The sequence below is a fragment of the Rhinatrema bivittatum genome, chromosome 12, assembly GCF_901001135.1.
Source record: "Rhinatrema bivittatum chromosome 12, aRhiBiv1.1, whole genome shotgun sequence".
Taxonomy (NCBI): Eukaryota; Metazoa; Chordata; class Amphibia; order Gymnophiona; family Rhinatrematidae; genus Rhinatrema; species Rhinatrema bivittatum.
The window spans coordinates 15,918,032-15,933,323 of NC_042626.1; positions in this window are offsets into that span (position 1 = coordinate 15,918,032).

Sequence of the window (15,292 nt, forward strand, 5' to 3'; positions counted from 1 at the left end):
CTGTTCTCTGGAGCCCAGAACAGCAGACCTGTAGGAGCTGAGGTATACAGGGGAGACTTTCAGGGTCTGAGTGTAGTAGAAGGATCCCAGTTCCACTCTGGCAGCCCCGGTGCTGTTTTGGAAGATCAAGGTCACCTGGAAGGAGACTGTCACCTTTGTGCAGCAGAAAGTGATCCTGTAACTAGAACCTGCCCATCAGTTGCTGCCTTTATCCTCTCACAGCGAGGATGTGCTTCAAAGGGTATATGCGCAGGAGAGAGAGGTTAGGACTACAGTTGCAGTTGATAATTCGCTCATTAGGAATATAGATAGCGGGTGGGCATGAGGATTGCTTGGTAAGTTACCTGCCTGGTGCAATAAGAGTGGACCTCAGGATGTTAGACTGATGGAGAGCAGGCAGCTGTTGTGAGTATCAACAACTTGGGAAAGTACAACAGGGGAGATTATGGAGACTAAATTTAGGCTTGTAGGTAGAGAAATGTGAAATCCAGAACCTCCAAGGCTGATTTCTCAGAAATGCTCACAGTTCCATGCACAAGACCCCCAAAGGCAGGCTGAGCCTTGTGCCAGCACCGCAGGACATGGGAGGGAGGTAAAGTTTCTCATTACTCTCCGAATAATTCCTAATAATCTATTTGCTTTTTGACTTCCAAAGCACACGGAGCTGGAGATTTCAATGGCCAGAAGGACGCTGAGCTCTTTTTGCCTGGGTGGTGATTTCAATATGACAACCCCCACCATGGTGACCTATAGATAGGATTATTGTTCTCTATGTGCATTACTTTGTACGTATCCTTATTCAATTTCATCTACTATTTAGATGTCTGGCAAGGTTTTTCTGCCGGTTCTTAGTCTGCTTCTGTTTGAACATTTTTTCTCCAAGTAGTTCAATCAGCAAATTTGGCCACCTTACTTTTGCTCCCTTTTACAGATTATTAAAACACTACCGGTCCCAAATCAGATCCTCATGGTACTGCAGTCCAATATGGTTTTTTTCCTCTCCTTTAGAAATACTGACCACTTCATTCTACTCCTTGTTACCTATCTTTTAACCCAAGACTTCCCAAACTTGTCCTGGGGCCCCCTCAGCCAGTTGTGCTTTCAGGTAGAGAAATTTGCAAATCGTGGAGACTCAGTATATGCACATTTCTCATGTATTTGTAGGAAGGGGAATATGCAGAGGTGAGCAAACATATAGCTTTATCTTTTATTTAAATGTATTAATCTAAAAAAAAACTAGGTGATGTACAGCATAAAACATACATAAAATAAGTATACATTACACATATATATATATATATATATATATATATCAATAAATAAACTTGAACATGGACAGGCAGTAGCTGAATCAGGAGATACTTACAATAGTGCTGTAGTTTAGTAGAAAGCTTGCTTAAACAGCCATGTTTTTAATAAGGATTTGAAGATCTTTAAACTGTCTGCTAAATGCAGTTCAACTGGAAAAGAGTTCCTCAAAATAGATGCCATGACAGAAAAAGCACTGCCCCTGGTTGTACACAGCCTGGCATGGAATGGTGAAGGCCTGTTTGAGAAGAATGAAGCTGACAGGTGGGGCAATATAGATGTAATAAAGCATTGCCCCATGAAGAAACCAAGTCAGAAATCAATTTATAGGTAATGGCTGCGATTTTGTACTCTAATACGTTTACTGATGGGTAACTAACCATTGGAAATCCATCAGGACGGGAGTGATATGATTCTGTCTTTTTTTGTTTCCGGAAATAAGACGCGCAGTTACATTGAGCAGTGGTTATAAGGGTTTGAGTTACTGCAGGAAGACCTAGTAGAGGAGAATAGAAGCTTGAACTATTGTTTGAAAATCCAGATTTTTCCAAAAGATGTTAGACCACAAAAGATTCTCAGTTTGAAGAATCCAGACTTTGATTTATTTATGAACTTTTAATATACCGACATTCGTAGAACACATCACGCCAGTTTACAATTAACTCAAAGAAAGGAAAATTACATTTAATGGGGGGGGGGGGGGCGAGGGGAGCAGGCATGAAAAGGGGAGAAAAGAAGGGCTGGGAATGAGAGGGACTAAGAGTAGAATACTGAAATGAAGTAAAGAGGAGAAAGTGGTGAGTGACCAAAATAGCTATAGAAACTTACTATATTTACATCATTGGGAGAGTACATAAAGTAACTGAGCTAGCTACATACATAAATATATTGTAAGGCGAGTTCTGCGAGGCAGGGTGGGCCTTGTCTAGGTTTGGTTAGTATCCTGGGTAAGCCTGTTTGAAAAGCCATGTCTTGATGCCTTTTTTAAAGTTGTGTAAGGATGGTTCTAGACGGAGATCAGTGGTGTGTTTTTAACATGAGGGCGGAAAGATAGTAGAGGATCTATTAGTATGCCAAGGTTGCATATTGGAGTGTTTCATGAAAAAGAGGTATTTTCAATAGAAATTGAAGATAGCAAAATCTTGGAATGGATGTGTTGAATCGGAATACATTGTGTTTTGGAGATGTTTAAAGATAGCTTATTGAAAAACAGCCAATGATTGATGGAAGATTGGCATAGATTAATCAATTCAACAGTATCGTTCCAAGAGGGGCGGACTCAAACAAAAAATTGTATGTCGTCTGCATAAAGTTTATATCCATCACACAGACTAGCCAGAATCTTACAGAGGGGTGCTAAATAGATGTTAAAAAGGATCACAGAAAAAGCTGACCCTTGAAGCAAACCAGTAGAAACTTACGACCAAGGAGAGTATTTATGATCATATTAAACATGCTGAAAATGGTCTGATAGGTAGGAGAGAAACCATTGAAGAACTACGCCATTGATACCATAATCACATAGGCGATGGAGCAAGATGGAGTGGTTGATTGTGTCAAAAGCTGCAGTGATGTCCAGAGAAATTAAAATATATGTATTACCTGAATCAAGAACTCTTCTGAAAGTATCTGTTAAGGATGATGAAAGAAGTTCAGCACTAAGTGACTTTCTAAAGCCAAATTGATAAGGATCGAATACCTAATGGGATTCAACAAAGTTAGTTAGTTGAATGAGGACAACACTTTCACTCAGTTTGGCTAGAAAAGGCAGTGAAGAAATGAGCCAATAGTTGTTTAAATCTGATGGATCAAGACTAGATTTCTTTTTAAAGAGGTTTAACCAAAGTTTTCTTAAGAGATTTTGGAAAAACTCCTTTGGATAGTGAAAGATTAATTAGAGATTTGATAGAAGGTATTAATAATTAAGAACATCAAAGATGCTTTGAGACATTGCAGAGATTCAATGCACAGTAGGACGGATTCAAGTTAGAGATCACTTGTTTGAGTTCTAAAATTGAAGTAGAGTCAAATTTGATCCAGAATGGTTCAGAGTTAGTGATAGAGGAAGAGGTCCACTTGGGAACAGAAGAAAAGGCAGAAATGAGTGTTGATTTTGTTTTCTAAATGATCTAGAAAATTATTAGAATGTAGATTCGCAGAAGAGCCTATTGGAGTATGTATAGAAGGAGCTGATTGTTTTGCTATCTTAAAAAGCTCTTTGGGATTATCATGGATACGTGTAGTATAATAGGAACATTTAGTTTCTTGTATCAAAGAACAATACGAGGATAGTTAAGAGACATAGCAAATCGTTGGTGCAAAATTTTCTCCATTGCTATTCAATCCGGCGTAGTTGTTGTAGTCTATGGGATCTAATAACCGGTGAAAGCCAGGGAGAAACCTTTGTCTTAGGTTTGAGTTTAAGCACTAATGGAGCTACCTCATCAAGGGCATTGGTCAGAGTGCAGGTCCAGATGATGACTCCTTCCTCCGTATGAGTAGGGGAGAACGTAGTGTATTTAGAACTAAAGATCAGAGAGTTTTTCTACATCAATATAACCTCGCCTACGCTCCTCAAGTAAAAGCAGATTTCTCCAAAGTTGGCTAGAAAGCCCTTAGCATAGGAAAGGAGAGTCACCAAAGAGGAGAAGAATCCCTCTCAAGACAGCTGGTATAAACGGAGTGAGTGTGCTGTCCGTACATGGTTCACGACCATTACCAAAAGAACCGGTAACCTGCAAACAGAAATGGAATATTCTCTTCAGAACAGCACCTACGTAGGTGGTCCAAATACCTGCTTGCCACCTTCCATGCTTCATTGCTTCCTCTTGTGATCTTATTTCCAGGTCTTTTTACCTTTTGAGCATAATGCATTCTATTTCTTACATTTTCATATTTTTTTTGGAATACAAAAAAAACTATGCCCCTTTTCAATCCTGTCATGTTCATGTTTCCCCCATCCCTGGTTTTTATAAACCTCTTTTCCCACGACCATGCTGCAGCTGCTCCCGTTATCAGAGTACTTCAGATTAGTAGTCCCCCAAATCCATTCCTTGTGGGATGCAACCCACTCAGGTTTTCAGTATTTCCACAATTAATTTGCATATTTGGATATAGGGGTCAGGGGATGCAAGGCATGGAAGATGTGGACAAGAAGAGTCACTGCCCTGGGCCTCCAGCTGGGAGAGGGACGTTACCTTGCCCTTTTGAGTCAGGATGTGAGCATGCAAGCCTGAATGGGAAAAGTGTGTGTGGTGGGGGGTTGTGTCCAGCCACTGCCCTGTATGCAACTACGACTCATGCATATTTATCGTGGAAATTCTGAAAACAGACTGCTTTACTGCCCTTGAGGACTGGATTTGGGGTCTCCTGCTTTAGTTGCAGACATCAGTGTTATCCCTACATGAGAAATTCTGATGAGCAGCACAGCAATGCCTCCTCCTCCTCCTATCTCAGTCCATGATTTATTTATTTATTTATTTATTTTTAATTTTTATATACCGGAATTCCTGTATACAATACAAATCAGTCCGGTTTACAGTAAACGAAAAGATTGCCCCAGTCTGGGAGGTCAGACCGGGGTTGATTACATCGAACATTGAAAAATAACATTGAAAAATAACAATTAACAATTAAACATTGAATGTTTTCGTGACCTAAATTAAATTAAAATAATTAAAAAGTTAAATATTGCATATATATATGTTGAATATTGTTAACTATATAAAACAATAAATTTAAGGTTCAATCAGGATAAGGTGCTTAGTTGGATTCTGTAAATTGGAACGCTTGTCTGAAGAGCCAGGTTTTTAACTTTTTTTTGAACTCTGGCAGACTGGGTTCAAGGCGTAGGTCTGGGGGGAGAGCATTCCAATGGTGTGGTCCTGCGGTTGAGAGTGCTCTTTTTCTTAGTAAAGATGTTGCTGGTAGGGCAAACAGTGTGCCTCTGTAGGCGCTTCTGATGGGTCTGGAGGATAGGTGTGGACGAAGTTGCGTTTGGAGAGATATAGGGGCGATGTTGTTTATTGATTTGTGAATAATGGTAAGGGTTTTAAAAAGGATTCTCTGTTTGATGGGTAGCCAGTGGAGGTTGCTCAGGATAGGGGAGATATGTTCTTTTTTATTGGTGTTTGTTAGGATTCTGGCGGCGGCGTTCTGTACCATCTGAAGGGGTTTGATACTGTTAGCGGGGAGGCCAAGCAGGATTGCGTTGCAGTAGTCGAGTTTTGAAAAAATAATGGATTGTAGGACAAGGCGAAAATCATTAAAGTGAAGGAGAGGTTTTAACTTTTTGAGGACTTGTAATTTATAGAAACAGTCTTTGGTGGTGGTATTTATAAATTTTTTCAAGTTAAGATGATTGTCAAGCCATGCTCCTAGATCTCTGACGTCTGAAGAGAGATCAATATTTAATGAGGTGGATTGATAAAGGTAAGGTGAGTTGATGTGTGGGTCATGTGAGATAAGTAGCATCTCTGTTTTGCTGGAGTTTAAAATCAAGTTAAGGTTGGAGAGTAGTTGTTTAATTGGTTGTAAGCAGTCCTCCCAGAAGGATAAAGTTTTTTGAATAGATTCTGAGATGGGTAAGAGGATCTGGATGTCGTCTGCGTAGAGGTAGTGGGTAAGCTTGAGTTTTGATAGCAGATGGCAGAGGGGGAGGAGGTAAATGTTGAACAGGGTGGGAGATAGAGATGAACCTTGTGGAACGCCTTGGTCTGATAGGATGGGTTCAGATTCCTTGTTGTTTATTCTGACTTTGTAGAACCTGTTTGATAAGAATGATTTAAACCAACTGAGAGCCGTGCCTTTAATTCCTATGTTTGATAGTTGGTCTAAGAGTTGTGAGTGATTTACCGTGTCGAATGCTGCGGATAAATCTAGGAGAACCAGTAGGTATGATTGTTTTTTTTCCAGATTCAGAAGTAAGGTATCCGTGAGAGAAAGCAGAAGGGACTCTGTGCTTAATGATTTCCGAAAACCGTATTGTGCGGGAGAGAGAATGTTGTGTTCCTCGAGGTATTCGGAAAGTTGTTTGACAGCTTTTTCCATCAGTTTGGAAATCAATGGTAAGTTTGCAATGGGTCTGAAGTTAGCTGGGTCAGAAGGTGAAGCGTTTGGTTTTTTCAGTAGTGGTTTGAGAATTGCTAGTTTCAACTGATTGGGTACCATGCCTTGGGCTAAGGAGGTATTAATGATTTCTGCAATGGGTTTTGCTACAGTGTTAGTGATGGCGGTGAGCAAGTTGGTTGGTAGTGGGTCTGAGGGATGAGCAGCTGGTTTAATTTTTTTGAGTATGTTTTCGATCTCCATGGCAGATGTGGGTTCGAAAGCCTCTAGTCTGGCGTTCTGAGTGAATTGAAAAGCGCTCATAGGTATAGGTGGGGAGTTGTGGGTTGTAGGTGTTGAGTGAGGTTGGAGATTTTTGTTTTAAAATAAGTGGCCAATTCGTTTGCCTTGTTGAGTGCTTGTTGGTCTGGAATGGTTGGGGGCATTGGTTTGGTAAGAGATGAGACGTATGAAAATAGAGCTTTTGAATCGAAGATGAAATTGTGAATTCTTTTTGCATAGAAGTCTTTCTTTGTTTTGTGGATGGCATTTCTGTAGGTGTTGAGGGTGTTTTTGTAGTCCAGTTTTGCTGAGTGTGAAGGGTTGTTTCTCCAGCTTTGTTCTTTGTTTCGAAGTTTTTGTTTCAGGGATTTGAGATCTGGGGTGAACCACGGTTTTCTGTTGTCTCGTGCTGGTTGAATTGTTTTGGAGGAGATTGGGCAAAGTTGATCAGCTATTTTGTTTGTGAGTTTGATCCATGAGGTAATGGCTGTGTCGGCATCTGAGAGGTCTAGTTGGTTGAGATCATTGGAGCATTGTTCGTTAAGTTGATCAATCGAGCATGGTTTCCTAAAATGAATTGTGGTTTTGTTAAAGTTTGGAGGTGGAGTGTTTTTCATTTTGAGAGTCGTGTTGATGATCTGGTGATCTGACCAGGGGACTGGAGTACAGGAGGGATTGGAATAGGTAGATAAGCTGTCGTTGATAAAGATGAGGTCTAATGTGTGACCTGCCTTGTGTGTGGGACCGCTGATTATTTGTGAGAATCCTAGGTGACTGAGGGAGGTAAGAAATGTTTCACAGTTTGAAGATTGAGGGGTGGAGTCGACGTGTAAGTTGAAGTCTCCTAGGATGATAGATGGTTTTTCTGAGTTGAGGTGTTTGGTTATTAGCTCTATTAGAGGAGAGGGGTTGGTGTCTAGGGTTCCTGGTGTGGCGTAGATGAGAAATAGGGAGCATTCCAGTTTTGTAGTGGAATATGATTGTTGTAGGGTTAGGCCCAGTTGTTTTTTTGCGGCAAGTAGGATTCCTCCTCCTTTTTTTTTGGGTCTGGGTATTGAGAAGAGGTCAAATGTTTGAGTTGGTAGCTGGTTTGTTAGTGTTATGTCTGAAGGTTTTAACCAGGTTTCTGTTATTGCACATATGTCTGGGTTGTTGTCGATGAGGTAATCATTGAGAAGGTGAATTTTTTTGGAAAGTGATTGAGCGTTGAATAGGGTTAAAGTGAAAAGAGAGAGGCCAAGAAGTTGCGTGATGGGGGAAGTCATGATGGATATGAGTCTTTGTTGTCTTGGTATGGGGAAGGGCCTGAATCTATGTGGGCAGTTGTGAAGGTGGGGAGTGGGGGGTTTTGGTGCTCTCCACTTGTAGTTATGTATAATGGGAATTGTGATGGGGTGCATGTTAGCGGGTGGAGGTGGCTGAAGTCAGATGTCTGACGGAATCGTTGTAGTCGAACGAATGCTGGGAGAATGTAATCAGATGAATGCTGGGTGTATGCTGTGCGAATGCTGGGTTAGTGTAGTCCGAGAATAGTCTCCTTTTCTAAGATCTCTGACATTCCTCTGTGGAATCTGTTGCCACTCCGGCAATTCCACTGGTTCTTGGATTGAAGCTGGCGTGGTCTGTGCAGGTCTGGAGCTGGAATCTTGGACGTGGTAGTATGGAGTGGCTTGGTAGGTTTTATTGTGGGAGGATGGAGATTGAAGGCTAGTGCCGCTGTCTTTCGGTGTTTGAGCTCTGATACTTCAGCCAGTAGTTGATCCGCTGTTATTATGAAGGAGCTGCAATGGTGAGCAGCTGACGAGGAGATGAGATATAAACCAGAGCTGGAAGACCAAGGGTTTGACTTGTGGCTCCTTCGGGGCTGCGACGAAGGGGCGAGACAAAGGGGCAGGCCCCTTTGTCGTGCTCCTTCGTCGCGCGGTGCCGGTTTGAAGAGGATTTAAAGCCCCTCTGGGCTGTCTGCGATTGGAGGCTTTGTTCGGCGGGCGGGGCTTCCGATCTCGGCGCGTTTTTTAATGATAGAAGGGGCTGAACAGGACCTTAACCATTTGTAACTAAATACAAATCTAAAGTAAAAAATGTGGACTCGAATGGATTTATTTGTTCTACCTGCTAAGAGCCTGTCCTGAGAGCATGTTGTCTAGTACAATAGCTATTGACTAAATATTCTTTCTATACTAAGTAGAAAAAAAAAGTATTGGAAAAATACTATTGTTTTCAAAACTTAAAGATGGTTACCATGCGAGAAGAAATCTGGAAACTCAGCTTCATTGGGCCTGAGCAGAGAGGCAGGGTCTGTCAGCTGGAGGCCTCAGATGATGGGCACAGGGATACAGAGCCTGTCCCCTCTAGGACTGGAGGGCTCAGGGGATGAGCACAGGGAGACAAAGTCAGTCATCTCTAAGACTCAGATGTTTTTGGTCAAAACTAATAATTGATCAAGTACTATATAGAAGGTAATTTTATAACAATCCAAATTTTCAAAGTGGACTTCTGTGTCATAAGTCCATTCTGAAGATTAATGGGATACGCGTACCTATGCCTGCAGGAACTTGCACCTGATCCCGAGGAGATGGAGCATTATGAGTGTAGATTTACGTGCATAGTTTTGAAAACTGAAAGTGTGCATATAAATGCTTTCCTCACCCCAATTCTGCCCCAGAACTGCTCTTGCTAGTGCAAGTAAAAGTGTATGCAAAAAATGGGTTTTGCAGATGCATTAACATGCACCACCCCCTCACTGCTTTTCCAAGCACCACTTCAGGGCATAAAGCTGGCAAAGATTCTAATTCAGGGTTTTGCAAGTTTAGTGCTCTGGTGCCATCTGCTGGTCTGTTCAGCATCCTATATCAGAGCATTTAATTACTATATGTGCCCTGCCCTGGATGCACAATACACTGACAGGCCGCTGCTATACCATGCACTCAAGCTGGCTCACAGGTTAACCCGCGGTTGGATGCACGTCCATAACCTCTTACGCAATAAGGGGATCAGCGCATCCAAAGTGCGCATCCAAACCAGTGCATAGCTAATGGTGCTCATCACATGTGGCTATTACTCCCTTATGTAAAAAATAAATGTGCACCTGCCACGCACAATTTTACCCTACAAAATTAACACCAGTCCCGAAGCTGGCGTTAAGGCTTGAGGCAATCAGTAATGCAGAAAATACTTATTTTCTGTAGTTCATCTGACTTAATATCGTGGCGATATTAAGTCAGAGGAACCGAAAAAAGGAGTAACCTAAAAAAAAAAAATTGTCTTGCCAGAGATCAGGTTCCGAAAACAGACGCTCAATTAACGAGCGTCCGTTTTCCTAACCCGTGCACAGCCCCGTCTCCTGGGCGCCTGATGCCATGGATGCACTAGGGCTGCACAAATTATCCCTAGCGCATCCTTTTTAGCGTAGCGGCTCATTTGCCTATTGCATCGAGCACCCAGGAGAGGGGGATGTACGAGCGTTAAGAAAAAGTGCGTCCAGTTGGGCGCACATTTTTACCGCGTTGGTATTGCATCAGCCTGTGCAAGAGGGCCAATTCAAACAGCCGATCACGGAAACGTACCTGCCAGCCTTTGCAGTTTGACCAGATGTGAAAAACCATCCAGGCAGGCGCCATTCTGAAAAGAGAAAGCATCGAGGGTTGCACGACACTGCAGCGGGGGTGTTAACCCACGTTGCACCCTCGCCTGGTGCTCTGCTCAAGCAGAGGCAGCTTGTTTTGCTAAATTTAGAACTCAAGACAAATAAATTAGTTTGTTGTTGTCCGAGTCGGTGCTGAGCTGTGGGAAAGGGAGCCGTGATGCTTACTCATCTCCCTTCCCTGGGATCGGGGGAAAATGGAGGATGAGGAAACATCCCAGCCTGCTCCCTCTGGTGTACACAGGATGGATACGTCCAGCGCACGAGGTCTGCCGTTCTTAAGCTGGTTTACTGGCATAGCAGCATTCGGTCAGGAAGACCCCCTCTCAGGGGAGTGTTAGAAAGGCGTTGGTGCTTTGCACAGAATATTATCTTTCAGCAGGCCCAGATTTAGGCATAGGCAACTGCCCAGGGCACCAGATTTTTGAAGGCACCAAGGATGCAGGGCAAAGAGAAGCTTGAATCTGCTTGCTATAGGGGCCATGTGCTAGTCCAGCTTCAATGGAGGACTGCCGGGGCTCTCTGCCTAAGGGTGTCAAAATATGGCCCTGCCTTTCGGCTGAAAAAAAACACAAGTAGGTGCATCAACTCACGGGATCAGACATTCGTGACCATATCATGCCCATTCTCAAGTCATTACGGTGGCTACCTAGTTCACTACTGCATCCAATACAAAACCGCCCTCATTATTCATAATCTCCTTTGTAATGTTTCCTCCCCATGGACTGAGTCCACCTTAGGAATTCGTCGCACCTGCTACGCTCCTCAGGCCAATATCTACTGGACATCCCCTCTCCGAGGACAGCGTTGCCTCTCCGTAACCAGAGTGTGCTGCTTCTCCATCTTTGCTCCTACGTTTTGGAGCTCCTTGCCTAAGTCACAGTCGTTTCTCCCAAGACACTGAAGACGTTAAGAAATTGTTAGAAAACTATGTGTTTTCTAGGGCCTTTTCCCACGAAAGGCTCCTTAAACTGACAACCTTAGACACACTTCTGGCCACTTTTTTTTTTATTTTTCGGCAGGACGGGCTAGAAATACTTGGTAAATAAATAAATCCGGTGCTGGTGCTTGGCCAGGTGAGGGATGAGATGGCATCCAATGCATGTTTCATGCAGCAGAGGGCCTGATCGGTCACCTCGCTGCTTCAACGCGGATACCTTTTTATCCAAAATCCCAGATTAAAAAAAGAATTGTCCCTCCTCCTGTGCCTATTGGAAAAAAGGCCCTGGGATCTTCCGAGTTACACAAAGTCTGGGGGACGGGCAGGCCCGCGAAAAGCTTCCCGCTCCCTGCCAGATCAACACATCCCGGACCGCGTGAGCTGGGATGGAGCGTTTGCCCCGCCAGGGTCCCCCTCACCATGGCCTTGCTCCAGCAAGCCCTTGCCAGAATAACATTATTTACAGTAGCGCATCACGGGGCGGCAGCTTCTACCCCTAACCAAGCAGCTGCAACATCGCTTCTCCGCTTCAATGGCGGGGGAGGGGGGTAAAAGAGGAATGGGAGTCAGACTGACAGCCAAAACTGGACCCTGACTTTTACTGCTACGCAGACATCAGGGAAAAAGCCCAGGGCTGCGGCCAAGGCCCAAAGCAGAGCGCATTCAAGCAGCAGCAGCATTGCATGAATTATCAGGAAGGCTGCTCGCCCTGTAATTTTGTTATGGGTTTGACAGTATTTCTGTCCTTAACATAAGGCAGGGGGAGGCCTGCGCGGAGCGGCAGTTACTGCCATGAGAAGCTTGCGGGGCAGACTGGACGGACCATTTGCTCCTCTTCTGCCGTCATTACTCTGTTATCTATATTAAAAGTGAAAAGAAAAAGAGTGCAGGGGCTATAAAGGAGCTGTACAGATGCTGGACCTGCTGCTTTTCATCGCAGCCATGGCTACCGTACCCTCCCCCACCCCACCATCCCCTTCCACCTCCACCTGACGTTCACAGTTCCTTGATTTGGCGAGAAGCAGCGCTCTGTAAAGATTATAAAGATAAAACAGAGAGCCTGCGTTGCCGGGCACATAAATCAGGCTTCCTGTATGTACAAAACATAATGTTTCACACTTTATAAAACCCCGGGGCAGCAGATCAGAAAGCTGCACAGCTCATTCACTTGGGACCAGACCATCTGGGGAGCCACAGCAATTCGGGCACCAAGGATTACTGATCGCACCAGGAGGAGCTTTGGTAGGGATTTTTTTTTTATTATTATTATTATTATTAAACTTTTATTTGTAACCCTCGCCCAGGTTATCCTTTAGGTGAAGTGGCTCACACTCAGTAACCGGAGATAAGTCCTTGTATATCTCTCTGCCTACCCCGATACAGGGGGAAGAGGGTAAACCTGCAATGCGCAAGGCATTATTTGTTCTCTAATCTTCCCACAGTGCCGGCACACAGGACTCAGGATGATGTTCCAACTTAAACGTTTACTCTCAAAAGAAATAACGTCTAAGGCATTAGCAGACCTGAGCTCCAAATGAGGTCCCTCCTCTAGAACTCCGTTCCTGAAGTGTATGGTGAACTATCCTGGGATGAATTATCCACCAAATGCACCCGTGAGCCTCCACGCCAAGACCAAAGGCCCCACGATATTCCTGTGTAAAGCCATATTTGAGAGCTGTGTATTCTTCAAGTGAAGCATACTCGCCGGGAAAGAGCTGGCTCTAGTACCTAAGATAAGAGCTTCAAGCTGAAGATTGCTAATAGAGATGCTTTGGCCCTGCATGCCCACTGAGGTTGCTAACGGTTTGTTCCGGGTTTTTTTTTTTGTCGTTGTTGTTTGTTTGAGCATGGAGAGAGCTGGGGGATGGGGTGAAGTGTTAGGGGATCCAGCTCCCTGTGTAGAGCATATGTAAGTTCCTCAAAGGTTAGGCCATCCAGAGCTCTCCTCCAGTGGGGAGCGTGCATGCATCCAATCACTTCTGCAGCAAATACCATGGGTTCTGCAGTCCTCCAGCGATGAGGAACTCAAGGGGGTGAGAGCAATGGCCAGATCAGCCACCTCATGGTGCACTTCCAGCTCAGGACTGGATTCATGTAAAATGGCGAGTGTCGTGGGCTTTGTTAAGTAAATGAACAAGGCAGTTTGAACTCAACCCGAGGGATCTGAGTTTATTTGAAGTGCAATGAAGCTGGTGAGAGGGGAACGCCTGGGGCCCACCTCACCTCGGAGATCCTGTAAGCTGTGTGGAAGAGAGGATGGGGCAGGTTACATTCACAATCAGAAACCCATCAGTAAAACTTTAAACACAACGAGCCGTGCTCCTCAAGTTTCTTTCTATCTCATCCCCCCTTAGCAGGTACCTCTGTCTCCTCCGGCGCTTGGATTCCTCTGTGTCTCACCCCTCTCATCTCTTAGGTTCTTCTCCATCAATACTGTCCCGCATCTCCCCTTCTCAGCATCCTCTCCATCTCCTCCTTTCCCTCTGGTTCTTCTCGGGTTTTGGGGTTGTTAGAGCCCAACATGGTGAGCGTGTGCTCCCGGTCCCCTCAGCCTCTTATCCCCCCCCCCCCCCCCCCCCATAGTGTATCCTTTCTTTGTAATCAGGACACACAGGAGGGGGAGGGGGAGGAGCAGCCGCATGTCCCTGTACTGCCAGCCTCCCATGACTGCCAGGGAGGAGGGGAGGCAGAGGAAGCTAGGCGGGCATGTGGTAACGTTTGGCGTGGCTTTCACAAGGGGGATGTCCCATACGCTGGGGGGTACATCAGCGGCTATCATAGGTGAGCACAGCAGTATTTCAGAAAAGCGATCCCCACTGCCCTTACGAAAGACATTCCTGGGCACCCAGCCAGTTTTACAGCAGTGACCCCTGGCAGGCAAACATTACATTGCGAGTAATGCTGCTCAGCCAATGGCCAGATTGGGTAAGCAGTGTAAAACAAATATAGAGCCCAGTTTTATAACAGCCTGCTCAGAGCTGAAGTCCACATATACTTTGTCAGTCTGCATGGAAATCAGCGTCTTATCGCATAAGTCTGCTATGAAAACCAACCGGGCCATGCGTACCTTTCGCGGCCCAGTTGGCTAGAGAGGAGATGCAAATGGCCCTGCATACATTTATGAGCATACTTTCGAAAATCAAAAGTGTGTGAGTAAATGATTTCCCCAAACCAGCTCCACCCCCAGGACGGATCTTTGCAGTGCATGTATAATTACACCCAAAATCACTTCTGTGCATGCAGCCCCTCCCGTACAAGCATGCAAAACTGTGTTTTATGTATGCAAATTCCCCCTTAAAGTATGAATACAGCATAGAGAGCTGAACAGCAAATCTTCATCAGGCTTCTGTGCAGGCCTTGCACTGATACATGCAAAGCCTGAATACAGCACAGACAGGGGAGAAGGAGAATTAAAAAAACAAAAAAGAGGAACGTGGCCATGAGAAAAGGTGCCCATCTAAGGAGAAAGACAAAGGAGACCTAGAAATAAGACTTTGTCTGTTAGCTTTAGGGGGTGCTCTCTGAATAAATGTTATGTGGTATGGTGAAGTGCCCACGTTATCCTGTCACCAGCAAGCCCTGATTCAGCATTATGAATAATCGAAGATGGGAAGTGGAAACTTGGTTTTTGTTATCGTTCTTTTGTAAAACTGGGCCTGCGCTGCTCTCACTTTAAGAATCCCAGGACAACTTCATGGCCAGGCCAGCTTCAGACTTTTCAGCAAGGCTTCATCCGGTTACTCCAGTGGTGCCATCTGCAAGGTTCCCAGTACTGACTCACAGCGCCTGCCCACTGCAGAAATATCTTTCATCTGGCCGCAGATGCCCAGCTGTTGTTCAAAGAACTGGACCGCTCACGCACCAGATGCGGCAACCAAGACTGGTGAAAAATAAAACATAGGATGAGTTTTACCATAGCCCTGTCCAGTTTGTGAATGACTTACGGCTGGGCTGTTAGACCCACTTCCCACCTCCCTCCCCTTCTCAGAGGCACAGGGCCAGCTGTGATTGGCTCCTGCCCCTGCCCATCAGCCAGGATGGGCCTGGCCCTTAGCTTAGCCATGGAATGCAAG